The sequence below is a fragment of the Tachyglossus aculeatus genome, chromosome 10, assembly GCF_015852505.1.
Source record: "Tachyglossus aculeatus isolate mTacAcu1 chromosome 10, mTacAcu1.pri, whole genome shotgun sequence".
Lineage (NCBI taxonomy): Eukaryota > Metazoa > Chordata > Mammalia > Monotremata > Tachyglossidae > Tachyglossus > Tachyglossus aculeatus.
Genome location: NC_052075.1, coordinates 37706615 through 37721753, shown reverse-complemented (window position 1 = coordinate 37721753; position 15139 = coordinate 37706615). Strand labels below are relative to the sequence as shown.

Below are 15139 nucleotides of genomic sequence, written 5' to 3'. Positions count from 1 at the left end.
TGGAAATTGGAGGTGCCATTGAAGTGCCTAAATGAGAATACGTGGGCAGCGGTGACTCTGACAGATACAGCAGATCTCAAAACTGCAGGGGAATGCTGGAGACTCCAGGTGTGTGAAATTGAAAATTCCATCTCGCTGGGCCTCCCCATTGTAAGATCGTGGCTGGAGGTCAGAATGTTGTTTTCATGTGGCGTTTGTCACTGTTTCCCTCATGTGGATCAAAAAGACAGGATTAAACCAACTGTTTTGTTATCCCCTGTGTCAGAGGGCAGTGACGATGATGATAATAGTAATAATAACAAAAATAATAGCCACAGTGGCAGTCATGATAGTAATAATAATGCCTTGAAATTGTACAAATTTAATTTTCCAAAGCACATTCACATTAATTTTCTCATTCTGACCTCAAGACATCACAGTATACCCCTTTAAGATTGTGATTTAATGGGAAAAAAGCACAGAACAGAGAGTCAGGAGGTCTGGATTCTAAATCTGGCTCTGCCACTTGCCTGCTGTGTGGTCTTAGGGATTTCACTTAACTTCTCTGTGTTGCAGTTTCCTCATCTTTAAAATGGAGATAAAATACCTAGTTTTTCCCTCCTCATACACTGTAAGCCTCATGTGGGACAGGGTTCTTTTCTCATTTGATTATCCAGTGCTTAGTGCTGCACTTGATACTTAGGAAGGGCTTGCTAAAGCTCATCATCATTAGTACTAAGAAACGGACGCACAGAGGGTTTAAGTCTCTAGCACATGGTAACACAGCAGGCTGGAGACAGGTCTGGAAGATAGAACATTTCTCCTGATTCCTGCTAGACCGTGCTTCAGAGTCACAGCTTGAATTTCCTCAGACCCAAGGAGCTTCCTCAGTACTCTAACAAGCTAGAAGTAGACCTCAGCAAGCCCGTCTCTGGATGACCATGCCCAGATCCCCAAAAACCTTCTAGAGATGCTCACCTCACTCTACGTCTGCTGCAACTGCTGTAACGCTGTGGTCTGGGCCAGAGCCTGGAGGGAGGGAAACCAATGCGGTGGCATCTTTAGTAACTCAGAAGGTCATATGGGGTACCCGCCACCAAGGGAGCCTCTACCCTCATCCTGCCTGGCCACGGGGAAGCCAGAAGCTGTATATGTGTATATATGTTTGTACATATTTATTACTCTATTTATTTATTTTACTTGTACATATCTATTCTATTTATTTTATTTTGTTAGTATGTTTGGTTTTGTTCTCTGTCTCCCCCTTTTAGACTGTGAGCCCACTGTTGGGTAGGGACTGTCTCTATATGCTGCCAACTTGTACTTCCCAAGCGCTTAGTACAGTGCTCTGCACACAGTAAGCGCTCAATAAATATGATTGATGATGGTGATGATAAGCTAGCTAGGCCTTGGAGGGGCAGGCTTTGGCCACTGAAAAGTCCAGCCCAGCTTCTGTCTCAGGGGCCCCTTCCGGAAGGATTCGACCTTGGGTGTTGAGGTGGAGAGTGGCATCATTTTCAATTTAGCTAGTATGTGGGGTCCCAACAGCACTGGGACCACTTTTTTGTGGATCCAACTTGTCCTAGTCTTAGGAGGGCACTAGTCACACATCCTCACTGGCACAGAACTGGCTCTTCAGGTTGGCTATTCACCAAGGGACTCCCCTTGAGCTTAACCCAGGGGACACTAAACTAGCTCATGGGTAGGGATTGTGTCTGACAACTCTACCGTACCGTACTCTCCCAAGTGCTTCATACAGCACTCTGCACACAATGTGCACTCAATGAACACCATTGATTGACTGAAAGAAAGACCATTCTCAGGCCTTTTCTGAGGCAGCCTGCATTAATACCATTAAAAAAAATCACAATCGTTATGTGTTTTTTTATTTTTTTCTCTCTTTGTCGATCCATGCTTCGGTGGAGAAAACATTCCTAGAGAACATAATTCAGGGTCAGAATTAGGATCCTTGGCCAATAGGTGTAGGGTTTCATAGATACTCACTGACCCAAATCCTCAGTTTTCTTCAGACTTATTGTGAGGCCATAGCAATGTGCTGAAACTGTAAGATGATTCCTATGTAGATGTTATAACATCGGCTTATAGAAGTTCCTGCTTAAGAAACATCGTAGTCTAGTGGAAACTGCTTGGACATGGGAGACCAGGGACTAGGGTTCTAATCCTGGCTCTGCCACTTATGTTTTTTATTTGTATTTAATGGTGCTTGTTAAGCCTTTACTATGTGTCAGGCACACTGGGATAGATGCAAGCTAATCAGGTGGACACAATCCTTGTCCTACAGGGGGCTCACAGTCTTAATCCGATAAACTAGTTGTGGGAAGGGAATGTGTCTGTTTATTGTTGTATTGTACTCTCCCAAGTGCTTAGTACAGTGTTCTGCACTCAGTAAGTGCTCATTAAATATGACTGAATGAAGTTTACAGATGAGGTGACTGAGGCGCAGAGAAGTTAAGTGACTAGTTCAAGGTCACGCATCAGACAAGTAGTGGAGCTGGGATTAGAACTCAGGTCCTCTGGCTTCCAGGGCCACGTACTATCTTCTCCCACTCCCTTCTGCAGCTCCCTGACTTATTCCCTTTATTCATGCCCCCTCCCAGCCCCACAGTACTTATGTACATGTCTGCAATTTATTTATTTACATTAATGCCTGTCTCCTCCGCTAGACTGTAAGCCCTTTTGTTGGCAGGGAATGTGCCTGTTTATTGTTATATTGTCCTTTCCCAAGTGCTTAGTACAGTGTTCTACACACAGTAAGAGCTCAATAATTACAACTGAATGAATGAACTATCCACTCTGCCTCTTGCCTGCTATATGACCTAGCACCTCTGTTTCCTTGTCTATAAACTGGGAATTAAATGCCTGTTCTCCCTCCACCTTAGACTGTGAGCCTTAGGTGGCATCTGCTTAGATTGTATCTACCCAGATCTTATTACAGTGTTTGGCACATAGTATACACTTAACAAATACTATAGCTGTGATTAATGACTTTTGAAAATGTTTGAAGTCTTGTGTGGCAAGCCTGACTCAATGACAGAAGAGTGTTCAGAATTCAGCAACCAGATTCTCACTGCAACCTCAACCACTGCAACATAAATTGACCAGGACAGGACACATAAATTGACCAGGACAGGACTTTCCACAAGCCCCTCTTTCACTGTGACTAAGATGGGAAAGAATCCGGCAGGATACCATCAACAAAGACTCAGTTCTTCCATTGAGGAGTAGCCTATTTGTCTGGTTGAGCTTTTCAGGGCTTGGAAAATTTGCTTAGTAACTGCCAGAGCTTTGAGCTGTTGATGATATCAGAAGTTTTTATATGGTCCCTCAAAACAAGATATGGCTGCTCCCTGAATTTCTCTTGTGTCTATTTTGCTGAAAAGATCGTATCTGCTGAGCTGTATTTTGTTTTGAAGCTACACTGCAATTTAGGAAGTGTGTACTTGACTCTATTCTTCAAGAGACAGTCCTGAAAGAATCTGCTGCAAATCTAGTTGGAGATGGAGACCAAGGAAATAGATGAGGAAACTGAAAAGATGGAACTCCTTGAGTGGACCATGGTCAAAGCAACCTGGTCTTGCAGTTGCAACTTCAACCGAAGAGTTTGACTTTCTTTTCTGATCCTTGATCCCCCAAATTATGCTACTACCCTTAGAAGTCTTCAATGACAGCTACCTAAATTGACTGATCTTAGTATCCACCGAAAGGGAGTTCCCCCAAAAGAAATGCAACTGGGGAAGGGGAACAACTTTGCGTGCACTTTATATAAAGGAATGAATTATGGGAGCCCTCCTAAAACATGGCCACCACTAGCTGACGATTGGCTGACTTACAAAAGTGGACTTCACACTTTCACTGTGTTAATCTTATTAAATCTTCAAGGAGATATATGGACCATTTAGCAACTTGCGGTGATGAGAGATGGAAGGCTGGGGTGAAGTATTAAATTGGCCCACAACCAAAATGCCAGTGGGATTTCCATCTGGAGTTCTATTCAGAGAACTGAATCTGAATATTAGACTGCAAGTCAGTAAAGCATTTTTTCCAGGGTTATCTGTCATTGGAAGGGGCTCACTAAATCTTGGGAGAAATATTAAAAGGAACTGAAGTTTCCTCTTAGTTTCAGACTTAGTAGAAAAAAACTGCTGGATCTAGAGAAATAAATGAAATATAGAGGCTTTTAGGAATGGCAACCCTGTTGAAACAACTGTCAAAGATTTTACTCAAAATTTTCAGCCAACTCAAAAGAATATGGTTTATTCCCTGGTTTTCTTAGGGAACTGGTAGGTGATGACTTTATGGATTGAGCCTCCTGTTGTAAACCACAGATGAGAAACAGCATGGTCTAGAGGACCTTGGGCAAGTCACTTCACTTCTCTGGGCCTCAGCTACCTCATCTGTAAAATGGGGTATTGAGACTGTGCTCTCCATGTGGGACAGGGATTGTGCCCAACCTGATTTGCTTGTATCCATCCCAGCACTTAGCACTTGGTACAGAGTAAGTGTCTAACATATCCCAAAATTGTTGTTATTATTTATACTGGTAAAGGTATGTCTTCTATTTCCTTTTTAATACCCTTCCTGATGCAATAAAGCATTTGATTGATCTTTTTCTACCATCATATATTTAAACCAAGAACTGTAAGAGTCAACTCTGACTCTGTGATCCCTTTCCTGGATAAGGATTAGCTCTAAATGACCACCTCTGCTCCCAGCCTTTCCCACCATCACCCCTAAATAGTCCTGAGCAGATGCTGAATAATTCATTGTGGGCAGGTAATGGATCTCCCAATTGTTATATTGTACTCTCCCAAGTGCTTAGTATGGTGATCTGCACCCAGTAAGCCCTCAATAAATATGATTGACTGATGGATTGATTGATTGCTGTGTGTAGGATATAAATAAAAGGGAGGCCGTATTTCATTTTCCCCAGTATGACTTCAGTCTTTGCCTATATGGGTGCACTATTGGTAGTGGAAGGTGGGAGGGAGTAGAGATTTAGGGGGAATAAGTGCCACTGATCAATCAATCAATCAATCGATAGCATTCATTGAGTAGTTACTCTGGACAGAGCCCAGTTCTAAGAGTTTGGAAGAGTCTCTATCCTCAAGGAGCCAGCTAAGAATTTTTGGGCTACTTTTGGTGACAGTGTTTCACTGAGTTGCAGTAAAAATGCCATCTGTTGAGTTGTATGTTAGAGGACTTCCATCCTAAGGATTCTAAACCAGTGGGTTTAATATTTGTTGCATTTTCTGAATCATTTACAACCAACTGTTGTTCTGAAAATATTTTGGGTTATTTATACGTTTGCTTTTGCTCCACATTCAAAGTTTCTATTGGGTTATCTCTTCAGCCTTTTAGTAAAAATATATATTTCATTTAATCCTACCAAGGACCAGATTCTTCCAACATGCCTGTGACTATTTTGACCCCTATTTTTGTGGAGACATTCTTGGAAATTATTCTCTGTTACACTGCAATTTGTTTAAATAATCCACAGCTACCAACGTGTCACATTTGTTAAGACTACAATGGATACTAGCTTAATGAAACATCTTTCTTGTAGGTATCAATTTAGAAATGGTATAAACAGATTGAAAAGCAATTCTCAAACCAAATGGATTCAAACACCCGGCTACTTATTCATACGTTGTGCCAACACTAAGTTTGTCCATCAGGATTACATCAAAACTAGTTTTATAGTTATGTAAATAAATCTAAGCCATCCTGCTAATATATACTTTTTCACCTTACGATGTCATGGCATCTATCACAATGATGTTCATAAATGCTGTTATGTAGTACAGTCTTTGAAAAATAAACAAAGTCTTTATTGTAAACAACCAGTTGTGCAAACATGATTTTGAACAATAACTTCTCTGTTCCTTTCATTGCTTGGCTGACAGGAAGGCCATCTGGAACACGGCACTGTAAATCATGCCACTTGAAAAATTTCAGTAATAATTGTGGTATTTGTTAGAAGTGTGGTATTTGTTAAGCACTTACTATGTGCCAAACACTGTACTAAGCTCTGGGTAGATATAAGGTATTCAGGTCAGACATAATCCCTGCACCAACCTGGATTCACATTCTAAGTATGAGAAAGAACAATATTGAATTCTCATTTTACAGATAAGGAAACTGGGGCACAGTAAAGCTAAGTGATTTACCCAGGATCATACAGCAGGTAAGTGGCAGAGCTGGCACTATAACCCAAGTCCTCTAACTCCCAAGGCTGTGATCTTTAAAGTAAACCACACTAATTCACTTTCTTGTCCCACTCTATCCAATTTGCATACTTAGTGTGCCTGTTTCTTGTCCTCCTTGCCATGGAGCTCTTGCTCACACTGTTCCTCAGCCCTCTTCCAGCTGACCAGTACTCTCCCCAACTTCAAAGCACGAGTGAAATCAAATTTCTTCCAAGATGCCTTCAGTCTTGGCTGGAGCATAGTGAGATCTAGAATGTGAGTCCTGCATTAATTCTCTTAGCCAAGCAAATCTCACTGTCATTGGTGTCTTCATTGAATATGGAAGACACTTTCCCTGTTCTTGCCCCTCCCTCCCTCTCTCTCTCTGTCTCTCTCTCTCTCTCTCCCCCTTCTCCCCTCCCCCCCCCCCCCATTCCCCTATAAAATCGTTTGGCTTAAATTCTGATGATATTTTGGTGCATTCATTCATTCAGTCATTTATTGAGCACTTACTGTGTGCCAAGTACTGTACTAAACTCTTGGGAGAGTTTTGTCGTCTTATGCCGTTGACTCGTTTCTGACCCATAGCGACACCACAGACACATCTTTCCCAGAACGCCCCGCTCTCCATCTGCAATCCCTTCTGGTAGTGTGTCCAGATAGTATGATATAACAATAAACAGACTCATTCCCTGCCCACAATAGTCTATCTTTAGGCCCCCCAAAGAACCCATTTGCCTTCTTGATTTGGTTTCTACCTTTGTCTATCTTTGTGTTGTTAGACAATATGTTACAAACCTGTGGCAACATTCTATTTTGTCATTCAGGTTGATCCTTGGTTGCATTTCCAGTTTCCAGGAGTGGACTAATGTATAACTTAGATCTTCTTTAGATATGGCCTAGTGGAGACAGCATGGCCCTGGGAGTCAGTTGACCTGGGTTCTATCCCTGGTTCCGCCATGTTCCTGCTGGGTGAGCTTGGTCAAGTCGCTTAACTTCTCTGTGCCAAAGTTCCCTCATCTGCAGATTGGGCATTCAGTGCTTTCTCTTCCTCTTAGACTGTGAGCCCCCTGTGGGACCTGAGCATCTTGTATCGACCCCAGCACTTAATACACTGCTTGGTACATAGTAAGCGCTTAACAAATGCTAACAAATGCCACAGTTATTATGAATTGTCCATCCATAGTGCTTTGCTGATTGAGACATTCCTAGTCATCTGTGTGTCTTCTTGGTTTGTTTCCAAAGCGTAATCATCAGCTGACACCTGTCTACATGTTTTGTTTTGTTGTCGGTCTCCCCCTTCTAGATTGTGAGCCCGTTGTTGGGTAGGGACCATCTCTATATGTTACCGACTTGTATTTCCCAAGCACTTAGTACAGTGCTCTGCACAAAGTAAGTGCTCAATAAATACGATTGAATGAATGAATCAGCTTATTGGATCTCTTGTATGAACTCTGTATGAGTGTCTTTAAGGACTCTTGATGATCCTTGCACTGTGACAGCTTTCAGAACCCTTGCTATAATTTTGAGCATCGCTCCATAAACTAGGTTGAACCAGACATTCTAAGTCGCAGCCCTGCTTTTCACCTTCGGTGATGGGGAAAGGATTTGACTTGGTTTTTCTATTTCTGAGGCTATCAACCATATCATTGTGGAGTAATGTAGTATGACTATGAATGTGAAGCTGTGGAACAGATCTGATTTTTTCAGGTATTAAACACCAAAACATATTTGATGTTTAAATAAATCCAAATCTGTAATACTGGACACATAGGTGTGACTTATTCTAAATATTAAGCCAAACATTATTTCTTTAGGATGCTAACATAATAGGCTGATGCTTAGAACAGTGCTTTGCACATAGTAAGTGCTTTATAAATGCCATTATTATTATTATGATGGGAATTTATACTTCTAGAGTAGATGAAAAATTGCAATTAATGGTAATATGTACACATTAACAACTCAGTTTTCAAATTTCAAGCCTGTTTCCCAACTTGTACGCCTAGACTCATCAGATAGCCATTGGCATTACTATCTCATCTGCCTAGAAATTACCCTTTGCCATCTCTTTCTCAATCTTGTCCACTGAAAATACTGAAGTAAATCCAACAAAGTAAAAGTGAAAAAGAACATCATGTAGGAACTAAGTGATGAGAATCCATATGTTTGCTATGAACCATGCTCTATGTTTAGCATGAAAGAAATTCACTCACAGGGATTTTGCCAATTCTCTTTGACTCAGTTATGCTTCTGGGAACCAACATTTGGTGTATGCTCTTTTACAGGGGTGGTCTGGAATTCAGCATATAAACCCTTTGTGGGCAGAGACACGTCTAACAACTCTGTTGTATTGTACTCTCCCAAGTGTCTAGTGTAATGCTCTGCACTCTGTAAGTGCTCAATAAATAACATTGATTTATGGGTACAAATGTTACGCCAAACATCCTTGTCCATCATTTACCTACTTTGTTATTCCACAGAAGTTGAAACTTTAATATTTCTTGGTTATTTTGTCTAGATAGCTGTGAACTTCACATAGCTCATCACATTCAATTTTCTAAAGAGGTCCTTCTGTTCTTTTCATTTGACCATTAATGGTTGATTAGAGAATGAAAAAATAGGGATGCCAATATAGGGAATTAATTCCTATAATTGGAAGTGTCCTTTGTTGCTATCCAGCTGGCTCTTGTCTGATAGGTGTCATAGCAATACTAATATAACAACCATGACACTCTCTAGGGCATTGTTGAGCAGTGTTCTCAAAGTTCACTGTGTTCATGGAAACAATTATGACTTTAAATGTGTCCTTACTTGTACATCACTGGACCATTAACCTTAACAGTGCCAATAGACTGTCATTTACCATGCTCATCTTAAATTATTTCCAAGCTACCATAAAAATAAAGCATCACTTGGTGAGAGGCAGTCATGGACTGCTGGTTTCTGGGTTCAGAAGTCTATCCTGTACTGGAAGATTACTTTATGTGGATAAAGTCATGTAGATTGTAAAAAAAGATAAAGAGAAGACATTCTGTTAAATATGTACGTATTGAACACCCATGTGGTGGGTGAGACTCTCTCAGGTAGTATGGGTTGGGGTTTTAGAAGAGGGAGTCAGGAAAGCTGGGTTCTAATCCTAGCTCCACCTCCTACCTATTATGTGACCTTGGGCAAATCACTGTGTCTAATTTTCCTCATCTGTAGAATGGGTATTAAATATCTTTTCTCTGTACCTCTTAGACTGTGAGGCCCACATGGGACAAGGACTCTATCTGATCTGATTGTATCTACCCCAGCACTTGACACGTAAGGAGCAGATAATAATTACCCCAATTATTATTCATCACTACTATCATTACAAGATATTTTCCTCCAGCAAATTATTCCCTTGCCCTCTTCTCTGAGTACACCGATATAGCTTGTCTTTCACCATCTCCAACAGACATCCTAAACATCCCTCACTCACAATTCTCCTACCTCCAACCCAATACTCACCTTTCTTTCTGCCTAGGACACCCCACTCACACAATTTCACCAAGTTGCATTACTTTCAGAGCCCTCCTAAAATGTCCCCTCCTCCAGTCGATCAATAATTCAATACCTACTGGTATGGAGTGCACTACAACCTGCTTGGGAGAGTACAGTAGAATTAGTAGACATTATCCCCACCCTTAGGAGCCTCCAGTCTTACAGGGCAGACAGGCACTAAAGTAAATTTCCAGATAGCAGGAAGTAAGAGTCTTTAATATATATGCATCAGTTAATTTGGGGATGTGATTGTAAATACATAAGGGCTCTAAGGTGGTGCAAAACACTGGCATGACATGGTATTTGGGAATATAAGGTGAGGAGATAAGAAATCAATTGGGGAAGATCTCGTGGAAGAGGTGTGATTTCAGAAGTGCTTGGAAGATGGAAAGAATTGCAATCTGTTGACTATAAAGGGAGAGGGAGTTATGGACAGCGGGGAGGGAGTGAACAAGAAGTGGTAGTACAGTGCTCAGCACACAGTGAGCGCTCAATAAATATGATTGAATGAATGAATGGTAGTGGTAGGAGAGAAGGATAAGGCAGAGGGAGTAGATTAAATAAATACATAGAATGGTATGAAGGGAGGAACAAATAGTGTGAGGTAAGGTATAGTGGGAGAAGAAACTGAATAAAGTAGGAGTGAGAGAGCTTATTGAGTGCCTTAAAGTCAGTGATCAGGAGTTTTTCCTTGATGCATAGAGGAATGATCATCCATTGGAGATTTTTGAAAATGGGAACGTCTTATGCAGAATGACATTTTAGACCAATGACCTGGGAAGTAGAAAAAACCATTTTTACTGTTACCCCTGCTACTGTCTCTCCCATTTGACTTTAAGCTCCATGTGGGCAAGGATCACACCTTAAGGCTCCTTCTATACACATTCCTCAAGGGCTAGAGCGCTGAGCACCGTAGGCAGTACATACATACAGTACTGTTGATGCTGATGAGTCACCATCATGTATCCCTCCAATTTATACTGCATTAAGCTTCATAAGCCCTCTCTGGGTGGCACCTGGAGAGTTTCTAGTACTCTACCAGTCTCGGCCTCAGGAGGGAGAGTCAAGCAGGGGCCTACCCATTCCACTCCTAGGTTGGCCGGTGGCTAGCGAGTGGAACACAATCTGCTACAAGTCAAACTCACCCGTGCTGGGCAGCAGCAGCATGGGAGAAAATCAAGGGCGGAGACCCAAGTTTACTGTGCAGAAGGCGGCTATGATAAACCATTTCCAAATTTTACCAAGAAAACTCAATGGGTACACTACCAGAATGACTACAGATGGAGAGTGGGGAATTTTGGGAGAGATGTGTCCATGGTGTCACTATGGGTTGGAAGTTACTCGAAGGCATAAGACAAGACAAATCTTCATGAGGGCAAGGAAGACACCTTTAGTCCTTCTGTATTTTCCTCAAGAGGTAGTGCTCTGAGAGCTGTAGGCATAAAAAGAATGCAGTACTGTTGATGCTGATGAATCGCCATCATATATCGCTCCTACTTAGACTGTAAGCCCTTTGTGGGACAGGGACTGTGTCCAACCTGATTGACTTCTATCTTCCCCAGTGCTAAGAATAGTGCTTAACACATAATAATACCTTAGCAAACACCACAATACTAATAATAATAATATAGATAATACGTATAGCTTAAATTTAATACACATGAGATAGTATATAGACGGTGGAAACAACTATGCCTTGTGATGGAGAGAGGATTGTTCTGGAAAGTTTAGAATGGCATCTTGGATAAGAATGGGTCTGTTTTGAGTGGATTCTCAGGTCACAATTCACCTGAATCAGAATCAGAAAGTAATCTCCAGCACCAAGAATAATACATCCTCCGTGGAATCCCAACAAATTATAACAAGAGTTAGAGTCTGCTTACAAATACTATGCCAGATGAGGAGGTACATACTGATGATCTTGACCCAGACACAAAGGAATTTTGCAAAAATGGCTTGAGCTGGCATTCAGCAAGGAACACTGTAAGAGCACTAGAGATCACCAGGCAAGATTCAGCCTTCCCTCGCAGCTTAGAAGTGCCTAATTAAAATTAATTTGCACAACTCCCAAAATAGATAGAACAAATGGCCACTTGAAAGTGTGTGTGTGTGTGTGTGTGTGTGTATGTGCATGTTTGAGAGAGAGAGAGAGAGAGAGAGAGAGAGAGAGAGAGAGAGAGAGAGAGAGAGAGAGAGAGAGAGAGAGAGAGAGAGTGAGTGCAGGTTTGTGAGTCTTTCTGCTCCATGCTCTGCTGACTGTAATATACCTTGACCAACAGCTTTTGGCGATTTTTAAACTGGCTCTGTCTGTCTTGCAAAAGCAGCTGCAACCACTACTCCTTACATACTATGCTATTTATTAAGTACTTCCTATGTGGCAAACAGTGCTTCCTATGTGGCAGTATCATGAATTGCTTTTCATCTAAAAAGAAACTATTTTCATATTTTCTATGTAATAGCTGTTGATATAGCTACACCTATCACATTATCTTTCATACACAACTTTGGAGTTAAGTATAGTTCAACTTACTTAAAGCAGCCATGAAAATCAGTATTAGCTCACAAGTCCAAGGCAGGGCTATTTTAGAATTTGGCATTTGACCTAATGAGCATTTCAACGGTCATAGAACCTTGCCTTATATTCCCCTTCATTTTTTTTTTTTTAGTTTGTCTTCTAGGGAATCTGTTCTTGTTAAGAGCCCTGGGTGCATGTAATAATGGTAATAATAATGCATGATAATGTACATAATAATGTAAACTCATTTGGACAGTAAGATCCTCTAGACCATATGCTCCTTGTGGGCAGGGAACATGCCTACCAACTGCTTTATTGTACTCTTCCAAGCACTTAATACAATGTTCTGCACATCAGACACACTCAATAAATACCACTGATTGACTGATTGATAATTGTAGTACTTGTTAAGTGCTTCCTATATGCCAAACATTGTGCTAAGTCCTGGGGTAAATACATCCCAATCAGTTCAGAACAGTGCCTTGCACATAGTAAGCCCAGGCTTGTGCTCTCTCCACTAAGTCCTGCTGTTCCTCACCTGGCCAACACAAGCTGAAGATGGATATTTGTGTCCTCTGGGGGAGAGAAGAAGGATGTAGTATTGGCTGAAGAGATGGCAGAAAATCATTGCTGAGGTCTTGATTATGTCTGAACAATCTAATTTGCAACTTTGCGGGAAAATCTGAACTTTGCCAAGCTGGAAGATACTCAAGCCTGATAAAATAAATGAATCTCTTGCACTTACTAGCTTTTGAGGAGCTGGAGCAGAGACTAAACTCTATGCTGTCAGCTGTTAACAGCTCTCTAGGATGGGTCAACTTTTCATATTTAAGATTACATTATGCAATTGAGGCAGTTGAGGTTATACAAAATTTGCAGCCTTTAACCACAGTTTGCTGTGAAACAGGATTCATTCATTCAGACATATTTACTGAGTGCTTACTGTGTGCAGAGCACTGTACTAAGCACTTATAAAAGTGTTGGAAGCATAAAATTTAAAGATACTTCTTGTCAATCAAATCTAACAGCTAAATGAAACGTCACAGTCGTATTTATTGAGAATTTACTATTTGCAGAGCAATTAATCAATCAATCAGTTGCATTTATTGAGTAATTACTGTGTGCAGAGCACTGTACTAAATGCTTGGGAAAGTACAATATAACCCTTTTGCTATACAACAATGTAACAGACACATTCCCCTCCCACAGTAAGCTTACAGTCTACAGGGGGACCCAGACATTAATATATATAAATTATGGATAGGTATATAATTGCTCTGGTGCTGGGAGGGGAATAAAAGATGGGAGCAAGTCAGGGTGACACAGAAGGGCAGAAGAGAGTGGAAGAAAAGGAAAAGAGGGCTTAGTCAGGGGCGGCCTCTTGGAGGAGATATGCCTTCAGTAGGCTTTGAAAGGGGACGAGTAATTGAAGAGTACAATAATGTAAGCAGACACAAACCCTGCCCCCATGGAGTTTGCAGTCAAATGGGGAGACATACATTAAAATAAATTACAAGTAAGACTGAGAGCCTTTGGTAAGACAGGGACTGTGACCAACCTGATCAGCTTATATCGGCCCCAATGTTTACATCAGTGCTTGACACACAGTAAGCGCTTAACAAATACCATCATTATTATTAAGGATGACGATATGTAAATAATAATAACAATAATAATTCTGGTATTTGTTAAGTACTTACTGGGTGTCAGGCACTGTACTAAGCTCTGGGACACAAGTGAATTGGGATGGACACAGTCCCTGTCCCACGTGGGGTGCACAGTCTTAGTCCCCATTTTACAGACGAGGAAAATGAGGCCCAGAGAAGTGAAGTGACTTACCCAAGGTCACACAGAAGACTGGCGGACCTGGGATTAGAATCCATGACCTTCTGATTCTCAGGCCCGTACCCTATCTACTATGCCAGTGTTGTGGGAATAGGGTGAGTACCTAACTGCAGTATAATCAAAGCTATAGAAATAAACAGTAGGGGCCATGTCTACATCCTACCTCTGGCACAAAGATATTTTATTTTATAACTGCAAGTTGATTGAAATGAGGGTAACTATTAACTATGTAAAGGAGAAAAAATGAGTATGATGTAGTGGATAAAGCATGGGCCTAGGAGTCGGAAGGTCATGGGCTCCAACCCCAGCTCTGTCACTTGTCTGCTGTGTGACTTTGGGCTAGTCACTTCACTTCTCTAGGCTTCAATTACCTCATCTGTAAAATGGGGATTGAGACTGTGAGCCGCAGGTGGGACAGGGACTGCGTCCAACCCAATTGCTTGTATCCACTCGAGCAATTACTACAGTGTCTGGCAAAAAGTAAGCACTTAACATGTACCACAAATAAAGTAAAAATATTTCTCTCCCTAATATTAAAACATACTGGGTACCTTACAAAGTCAGTATGCTCATATTCCCCACTTCAAATGTTAAATCATTCCAGAATATTTGGTTCTTTCCTTAAATTTTTATAAGGAAGTTGGAAATGACATTATTAATTAAAATAATACAAGGAGTTTCATATACTGAACATATTTCATTAGCAGAGATTTGGTTTTGCACAGTGGAAATTTGTTTCTAGCTCAATGAGGGAATGGGCTTAATATTTCAAAGACATTTGCTCCTTTTTCTCATGAATGTCAGTTATTCCCTAATTTCCTTTAGCTGTATTGGTGGAAGGGAACAGTGAACAGTATGTGAACAGTGTGTTGAATTGGACTGCTTTTGTGACCTCATCTTGCAGCAAAATTCTAGCCAAAGTCCCAAGCAAACCGCAGAAGAACAGAGTCCACTGTGTTTCACCTGATTCATGTGGTTGCTTCAGACCAAACCACAACATAGCAGGTGTGATCTTTGCAGTTCAACAGATATAGAAGAAGTACAGAGAGGAACATCAAGAACT

The 15139-nt window shown here is 41.1% G+C and overlaps 1 non-coding gene across 1 annotated transcript; it reads left to right on the top strand.

The window, feature by feature from the left end:
- Positions 1 to 10714: 10714 nt before the first annotated feature.
- LOC119933802 lies at positions 10715 to 10852 on the top strand. The gene has a single exon (XR_005452673.1). It is a non-coding gene; the product is annotated as a small nucleolar RNA SNORA7 (small nucleolar RNA).
- Positions 10853 to 15139: the final 4287 nt, after the last annotated feature.